Source organism: Phoca vitulina, unplaced genomic scaffold (assembly GCF_004348235.1).
Source record: "Phoca vitulina isolate PV1807 unplaced genomic scaffold, GSC_HSeal_1.0 scaffold1, whole genome shotgun sequence".
Classification (NCBI taxonomy): domain Eukaryota; kingdom Metazoa; phylum Chordata; class Mammalia; order Carnivora; family Phocidae; genus Phoca; species Phoca vitulina.
Window position 1 is genome coordinate 36583643 of NW_022589704.1, and position 9227 is coordinate 36592869.

At 40.5% G+C, this 9227-nt stretch overlaps 1 long non-coding RNA gene across 2 annotated transcripts in view; it reads left to right on the plus strand.

Moving 5' to 3' along the window:
• The window catches only part of LOC116633082, a 33113-nt gene extending 25359 nt beyond the window's left edge, over window positions 1-7754 (plus strand). The window contains exons 2-3 of one of the 2 annotated variants that reach the window (XR_004299560.1): window positions 5478-5616; window positions 6387-7754. This is a non-coding gene — a long non-coding RNA (uncharacterized LOC116633082). The remainder of the gene's footprint in view (window positions 1-5477; window positions 5617-6386) is intronic. The other variant, XR_004299561.1, reaches the window with a different exon arrangement.
• Window positions 7755-9227: the final 1473 nt, after the last annotated feature.

A 9227-nucleotide genomic window follows, 5' to 3' on the forward strand; every position in this document is an offset into this window, starting at 1 on the left:
ATTTGAGAGAGAGAGACAGAGATAGCAAGAGAGAGCACGAATGGGGAGGAGAGGGAGAAACAGGCTCCCAGCTCAGCGGGGCTCCATCCCAGGACCCTCGGATCATGGCCTGAGCCAAAGGCAGATGCTTAACCGGCCGAGCCACCCAGGTGCCCCAGATTTTTTAATCGAGGTCCCCAACAGTGCTGAAGATGCCACTAAATAACACTCATATTTGGGAATTTTTTATATACTGTATTTAAGAAATTTTAGCTGGACACTGTCATTAACTGAACACTGTCATTCAGAAATTCTTGAATGCTTCCCCACGTATAATCCAGCTATTCAGGTTACCACAAAGCACATCCCAGCACCATTAGCTCTAAAAATTCAAAATAGGAATTACTGAGAAGCCAGCGTGACCGTTCACAAGGCTTCTCCTTCATGTTACACCAAATTGGTCATGAAGCTCAGTTGATTCTATCTTCTTATTGTCTCTCTCATCTTCCCTCCTATTCATCCACAACCATAATCTCAGCTCAGGGCAGAATTTGTCACCTGGCTTTCTGGTCTCATGACCCTAGTCACTCTTCCTTCTAATTCAGTGTTGGTATTCCTAAAAGACTGATGGCATTACATGACTCTTTTGCTCAAAAACCCATCTGTGAATTTCCAAAATTCTCCTAAAATCCAACCTCCTTAAAAGCAAGGCCTTTGAGAATCTGGAGGCTCCCTAGCATTCCCACTCGCCAAACTCTCCACATGTACCCTGAACTCCAGACATATGACATGCTTACTCCTCCTACAATGCACCAATCTTCCTATTGCTTGCTTGTGCCTCTAAGCCTTTGCACATATTTTTCCTTCTGCCTGGCAGTCTTCTTTTCCTTCTCTGTCACTCTCACTCTTCTTACTCATCCTCTAAGCTCATCCTTCTTCCTTATGCCACCTAGATGGATTCCAGAGCAATCCTATAGTCCAATATGCACAGTGGAGACATCTTGCCCTTATCATATGACATTCTCATAATACACTGATTTTTTCTGTCTCTCTTATAAAACTGAAACCACCCCCTCCCCTTAAATGCAGGATACATCTGGCATAGTTCTTGGAAAATAGTAGACTCTGAAGACATTTTTGTAGATTGAGTGAATTATTGAGGAATGTGCTATCCTGCACCCAGGAAACTTACACATCGCCAAATATTTTCAATGATAATGCAGAACTGAAAACCATCACTTGCCTTTGCTACCCATTTAATAAACCAGCCTTTGGAGCTCTGGTTGACCAAAGTCATAAAAACCATCAAATGAGAAGCACATATACTCCTAGTGAGATTTGCACGTCGAGTTTGGCAGCCAAAGACCATCAGTGTCCAGGTTAAATTCCAATTACATAGAGTGGTTTTGTTATCTATCCTGATGTATGGCTCTAAGTCCACATTTCGTTTAAGATAATGGTGTTTCTAGTGACAGTCATACGAAAATATGTCCTCAAAATAGGTTACTAGACTGGAGAGAATCTCTTTCCATTGCAAAATGTCTGGATCTGTGTATGATTTGAATAGTAACAGCAGCTTCATGGTGTGATGAAGTTAGTCAACACATGATATAGCTGTGGATTTGAAGGAAATGATAGTAGCAGGCAGATGGACACATAAGCCTGGCCAGAACAAGCAAGAACAGAGGAGATTCTTCACAGCAAGGATCAACCACGAGGCAAAGGAGAACTCAAAGGGCAGCTGCAGAATGGTGGGAAGGGCTCTGGACTAGGAGGAGGGGGCATGTTTGAGTCTTGCCTCCAGTCTCTGAAGTGGGCATTTGCCCCTCTAAACTGCCAGTTGTCAACATGTATGTGTGTGTGTGTATAGATAAAGTAAGATAATTCTTCTAGCAGCCCGTTAAACATGATAAGGTACAATATATAGGAAAATTGTACCATTAAATTATAATACAATTGTCAAAGGGGTGATTGGAAAAGACTGCTGGTCACCTACAGATTTTCAATTTACCCCTTCACCTGGAAACATGCTAAAGTCTTCCAATTTCAAAAACAAACAAACAAAACTTAAACTTAATTTTTTATCCACATCTAACTATTTTTGCCTTCTTTCTCCTTTACTTCAGAACCAAGCTCCTCAAGTCAGTAATACAAAGTTATTTATTATTTCCCATTGCATTGAGACTTTGGACCCCAATACCCTGGCCGCCACCACTAGATGCCTTTTTGTCTTCCTCTTATGTTATCTCTCTGTGGCTTTTGACATTTGTTTACCCTCTCCTTCTTGACACTCTTTCCTTTGTCTTCCATTTTCTCCTGGTTTTCCTCCCACATCTTTGACCATTCCTCCTCAGTCCCCTTCACTAGCCCTCTTCTTCAGTTTGTCCCTTAAGATTAATGCCCTACCCCAAACACACACACACACACACACACACACACACACAGAGCCACCTTCGAAAAGAGACTCCTTGTCTCATGTTCCCTTCTGTTCTCGGGCAGATTACCTGAGGTGTTTGAACATAGTAAGAGGAGATTTATACTTATGGAAATTTGGGTATAGATTAATAGTATGGAGAAAAATATAAACACTGAACCTGTCCAAGAAGTTTTTAGCAAGGGTATTGTTGTGGAGGGAATGATGTAAATGTGCTAAATACCTATCTTCCATACAAAGAAATTAGTAGATAATATTCAAAACTGAAAAAGGAGGACTCTGTAATGTAATGTTGTTTTAAATATGGAAATAAACACCAGGAAAAAAAGTCAGCTAGAAGAGTTGACAGTACTCCTCTGAGGAGTGAGAACTGTAGGAAGTCAGAGGCAATTGGACAGAGGACTGCTGTTTCTCACAATACCCATTCTAATACCATTTACGTTTTTAAACTTTGTGCACATTCGTATAAAAGGCGATGGGGATACTATTCAAAGCCACCAGTTTCCTCATATATAAAATCAGCATTTTGATGTAAAATTTGCCTAAATGAAAAAAAGATAACTGGCACCATTCCAAAACAGACCTCCAAGAATGGAGCAATAAAACGGGGGGGGAAAAATGCTCACATGGCAGTTGAAGGAGGAGACGAAACGATAACTGCTGTCTGGAATGATAAAGAATTCACTGCACACCCCCTGTTCTATTAAGCACAAAGCTATATTGCGACAACCAACTCCTAAGTCTTCATCTGTCTGTTATGAGCTACTGCCGTGCTTGCCAATGGGAGTCTCCTAGGTAAAATTCCATCTGCCAATTCTTGTTTCTGATGTTAAATCTGTTCTAAGTCTATTTGATTCTTAATTTAGATGTTAGAATAAATACCACAGCCTTATCTTTTAGGTCACTTAGGATAGCTCTCTTAACTCTATACACTGAGTATCAAAAAACTCAAATACAAAATCCTTGACAGCTTATCAAGGGTTTCATATTTATTGGACCTATATCTTCTGTATAAAATATATTATGAAAGAAATGAACACAGCACTTTCCACAGAGTCATGTATATTCCATGTTGTAGGATATATATTGGGAAGCCCCAGTGGGGCATCTTATAGAAGCCTTTGGGGCTTTACAAGTGTTATTGGATTCCAGTCTCAATAATTGGTCTGATATATCTTGTTTACAGGCATTCCTGATTAAAAAACATAGAAGAGCTAGGTGGGTAGAGGAGGAGGGGTGAGGAAGGAACACTCATGAGCAATCTCAAACTAAAAGGTAGTCATAATCCATAAACTATTGACCCAATAGACAGAAATTTCCTTTTGTTTTAAATCAATTAACATTTATACATGAGCCATTAAAAAGCCATCATGCTTATAAGCCATTACAGTGTGTACCTATTGTATTGATTAGCATGCAGTCAGTTATTAATTAATGACATCATCACTCTCAAACCTCTTAAAGGTTTTAGGGCCTTAAAGACACACGGCACCCACCAGAGCCAAGTACCCCACACTTGGCATGCTGCATAGCCTTGAGCAGAAAAGTATGTTTTTACAGATCTTCTGTCTATCCTAATGCATCAGTCAGCCCGTAATATTGCATGGTGTGTCCTCCAAAATATCCCATCTCATTTTATAAGTAAGCCATATAAATCTCCAATGATACAAGAGTTTTAACATTATTTGTATGAGTGATAGCAGTATATTAACTTCTCAGTGCATACCCAGGATGAAAAGTACAGTAATCGACAATGTATGTACAATGACTGCCATCTAAAGCTCAACGCCTCTCTCACCATAAATCCCCTCTTACTCTGTTCCTAAAGTACCTAACGAAGTGAGGCCTAAAGCTGTATGAAAACAAACTCTGCAAATGCTGTAATCTCAAATGTGCTTCCCTTAATGCAATACAAACCAAATGATATTTTTTAAAATATGTTTTCTCCTCTTTATCATCATTTACAAGATGATCGTCTCTTTAGAAAATAAAGATGTCTTTAAAACTTTGAGAATGAAAATTTTACTTCAAATTTCTACCTAGATTCAAGAGAACTAGAATAAGACCCTAAGTCATACTGTAACACAGAATCACTGCCGTTTACTTGAACACCACAGTCTGTTAAGGGACAGCACACTGACACATTGATAAAAGTCACATTAAGTGCACAATAAGGTCGTAGAGTAAAAGCTACCCCCGGGAATCTGATAACTGCTCCAGAATGCTAACATCATCTTCCTATCTAAATCAGATTGACCTCTGAAGAAGACAGACACACCACAAAATAACAGATTCCCCCCACCCCCATTACTCCTAATCATGAATAAGCTAGTTAAATTTGGTGTTCTCCATAAAACTGTTTAAATAATACAGAAATTTAATTAACATTTCTTCTTTTTTCAATTGTATTTTGTGGCTTAAAGAAGCTTCCCAATAGAGTTTCATTAAATAAGCACAAGAATGAGACCAAACCACCTGAATTAAAATTCTTCATTTTCCCACTGTCTTCTTCTCTGGGGTCTTAGCAAATTATTCATCATCCTCATTCAGAGTCATTGCAAAAAGAAGGTTGGACAAGTTTATGTTAATTAAGCCTGTTGAGGATGCAATAACGCATGGCCACACTGAGTGTGCGGTATCATCTCTCTGTCTAACATTGTTACAGGCTCGCTGCTCAGGCTGGAAGACGGAAGGAAAGCACCCTTGTAAGATGATATTATTACTATTACCGTCATCAGTATCATTATTTTGCCACAAAAGAGCGCTCTCTCATTAGGTTAGAGACCATCCTGAAATCATGATTACAACATAAGAGTGTAGGGCAAGAAGCAGGTTAAATCAGGCCCCGGCATCTGGGGCTTATAATAGAAATCAAGTGTATTTGCTTTTATGGAAGATTTTGGTTCATGGAACAGTTTTTTGGGTGATTTTTTTTTAAACCACAACCAAGATAAGCTTATTTCTTCCATAAAGGAAGACATCTTTTTTTTAATAAAATTGGCAGTGAGGGTATGTGTAAGGCAAATTGTGACTGAGCCAATAATCTGTCATTCTTACCATCCAGAATGTTCACATGAAGATATAAACAGAAAAAGAAGCCACTTCATATGTAAAGAAAAAGGAAGATACTTCCTCAAGATCTCAAAAGCTCGGATTCACACTCCTCATCCTCACAGAGAAGAGCGAGGTGAGCAACAGAGAAGGTATGAAGGGGAAGAACGGCTACACTAATGGGGGGACAGTCCCCACGGGTTATTTTACAGTACAGACAGTAAAGTCTAAACAAGTACCGCTGGTAGGTTTGGTAACACTGCTCTCATTGTCTTCATGACAGATAATCATAACATACTATGTGGTTAGGACACAGGTACAAACAGGTTTTTCTCTAGAAAGAATACTACCACCTCTAACCCCAGGGCCCTGAGATTATCAATGGATCATTAAAGGGCTCGGGGCAAATTCTCCCCTCAGCCTCCCCTCTTTCAGTCCCTTGAAGTCCCTGGGATGAAGTGAGTGTCTCTCCATTTAAGGGAACATTCGTGGCGGTTAAAAGCTACCATTCAAGTGCTTTGGGTACATCTCACTGTCTCGGATAATTATAGAAAGGTTGAGTAATTTAAAAAGAACACATTCGCTGACCCAAAAAAAAGAAAAACCACCTCTCTAAGAATGCATGCACTAGCTATGTGGAATAGATCATTTTACTGGCACTTCTCTTAGATGCCACAGCCATAGGCAGCTTCTGTGGGCCCAGGAACCTCTTCACTAATGATCTTAGTTTACCTTAAAATAAAACGAAACAAAACACAACACACAGTTAGATTGGAGCTTACCTAGAGAAAATTATACCGGGTCTCTCACTATTCTGAGATCACAGGGGAAAGGGAGCTCAAAGGAACAAAATGTGTTAAACATCCATTGTGTGCCAATGATTTTCTGTGTAAATGATTTTCACATCGATCTCTCACCACAGCACCCCTGTTTGAGAGATGAGGACCCTGACACCCAGCGAAAACCACAGCTTGAAAGTGCGAAAGGCTAGATTTGAACCCAGCTCTTGCTGATGCTGAAGCACACTTCCTCACCACTCCACCAGCCAGCCCCCCTTAACTGCATTTGGTTGAGGATATACCTGTAACCGTTATCAAAGGATTCCTTACACCGCAGAGCTTAGTACCCAATTAAGACAATGCAAAGCAAGGGCTCACATGTTTAGTGTCGTTGTCACTATTAATCCTGCTTTGAAGCATGGGTCAGGGTGCAAACAGATGTTGTGAACCACGGCCTGCCATGCATCGTCTAGCAGAGGACTTCCCAGCAAACAGTTGGTGTTTACTACTTATCAAGTTTTCTTGACAAATACAGAAAACAACAGCTCCAGGGAAATGGGTCACCTGTACCTCATAGTTTCTCCCAGTGGTAAAGAACTTTACTTTTTCATTAAGAATGTGATAGAGTAAAAAAAAAAAAAATCAGTCAACATGAAATTGAAAGTAATTATTTATGCCTCTTCAAAAACCTCAAACCTGTAATTTAAAAACAACAAAAATGGCAAAATTAAAATTGATAGCAGCATGAATTTTCATGTACACAAACACACCATATAGCCATGTGTGCTTTAAGGGAAATGTTCCCTGTCTTATGAGAGAGAGGCAACTTGTTATGATTTGTGCACACTTTTGTGAAATACCAAAGAGGGGAAAAAACCTCCTGTCACTTGTCAGCTAGTTCAGTCCCTGCTGCCGTAGAGGTACCATAACATATGCACGTCCCCTTCTGAAAATGTATCAGAAGAGGCTTTGGTAAACTCCTGTACGAGCATATCATATGTGCTAAAGCCAAAATGACTTAAATTCTATTCCCTGATGGATCTGCACATCAGATGCATAACTGATTAGTGACAACTGACACAGAAACAGTGAAAATGTTCACTGTTAGGACGAACACACGATTCACGCAGGAGTGCCATCAGGATGGCAAACTACACTTTTTGTATGTACAGAAAGTATGTTCGTCTCCCAGGAGAAAATTCTCGTCAAAGACCTTTGCCCGGGAAGTACTAAGCCCTCAAACGGACTTGGAGATATTTCTTCAAGAATGCTTATCGATTGAATGTGTTCATCATTAGAAGCATAAACATTCCACTCTTCGGTGAAAAATAATTCATTCACAAATACTTCTCAAGTGCTTACTCTGTGCGGTGTATATACTTCACTAAATCCTAAGTGACAAGGAAAAAATAAGCTGGTGGCATACAGGAGTTAACATGTAAAGTGATCAGATCGTGTACATGACTCATACACTGAACAGTTCTCAAGGATTTCAAAGGTGAGGGGCACCTGGGTGGCTCAGTCGTTAAGCGTCTGCCTTCGGCTCAGGTCATGATCCCAGGGTCCTGGGATCGAGCCCTACATCGGGCTCTCTGCTCAGTGGAAAGCCTGCTTCTCCTTCTCCCACTCCCCCTGCTTGTGTTTCCTCTTTCGCTGTGTCTCTGTCAAAAAATAAATAAAATCTTAAAAAGAAAAAAATGACGCTGAAAAAAAAAAAAAGGATTTCAAAGGTGGGACCTCCAAGGATGAGTAACTTACACCAAGAAAGAGTTCAAGCATTAGAGAAAAGGATAACATTCATCCTATATATGAAAGACAAATCCACGGAACACTGAATTCCTCAACTTGTTCATTTTTATCTGTCCTTCAGGAAAGTTACCATGAGTATTTCACTAACATATGGAAAACTATGTCATAGCATTAAGAATAATAAAGAATTCGAGCCAAGCATGAAACAGACCTAGAACTATTGTCTTCTTTTGGAAAAAGCAAAACTGTATTAGATAAGTGATTTCTACAAGTCTCACATTGGCAAAAATGGCATATACCCTTGGTCTTAACTTCCACTTGATTTTTTTTTTTACCTTTTTTTTTTTTTTTTACTCTTCAGGAAGTTTTTCTCTCCCTGGATATGGACATGATTCATTTTGTGATGTCCTTCCCACACCTCTCAAGGTTTGTGGTACACGATGAGGAAAGTTGTGTGTGAGGTTTCTGAGAGTCAAAGGAAAACAATCCTAGATTATACCCCACTCCCATATTTCTTATTGTGAGTAGTTTGTGTGGGTTGTTTAGTTTCTCTTCTCTAAAAGCTTACCTCTTGACCCCTACCTACCCACCTCCCAAAAATCTGGTTTCAAGCTCATTGGAAGGAAGGCTTCCCTCTGCTATTATCTCTGCTCCTTCAGATCACAGGGGAAGAGGTCATGAAAAGCACCTAAAACCAATGCCATCTCGGCCCCAATCCCAAGTGCTGTGACAACTGGCCGCCTCCTAGAGACACGAAATATTATTGGGAGGGTACAAGGCCTTCCTGGCCACATCTTATCAGAGCAGTAGGAAGAGGTGGCAGAGCACGGAGATCAGACGAACTTCTAAGTACGGCACCTGGTGGTCGACTGGGATCCCTTCTTATTCCCACATGCATTCGAAGACCCTTCTTGGTCCTTGCCCTTTGTCCCTCTCCCTTCAGGTAGCACTTGCACAGAAAGCTGCAGCGGATGTGCCCTCTCTGGGATGGTGGTGGGCCTGTCTTGCCCGAGGACGCTCTGCCCTGCACGTTCGGCCTCCTGGTACTCCTGCCCTCGGAGATCTCTGCAACCCGCGCCTCCCGCCCCCATGCCAAGACCGTATTCTGACTTCTGTGCCGAAGCCAGCCACTCCAGAAGGCTATGTATTTAAAGTTTTCCACACCAGAAGAAGTGCGGATGGAGGAAGATGCATTTCTTTTATTTATTTATTTATTTATTTATTTATTTATTTAA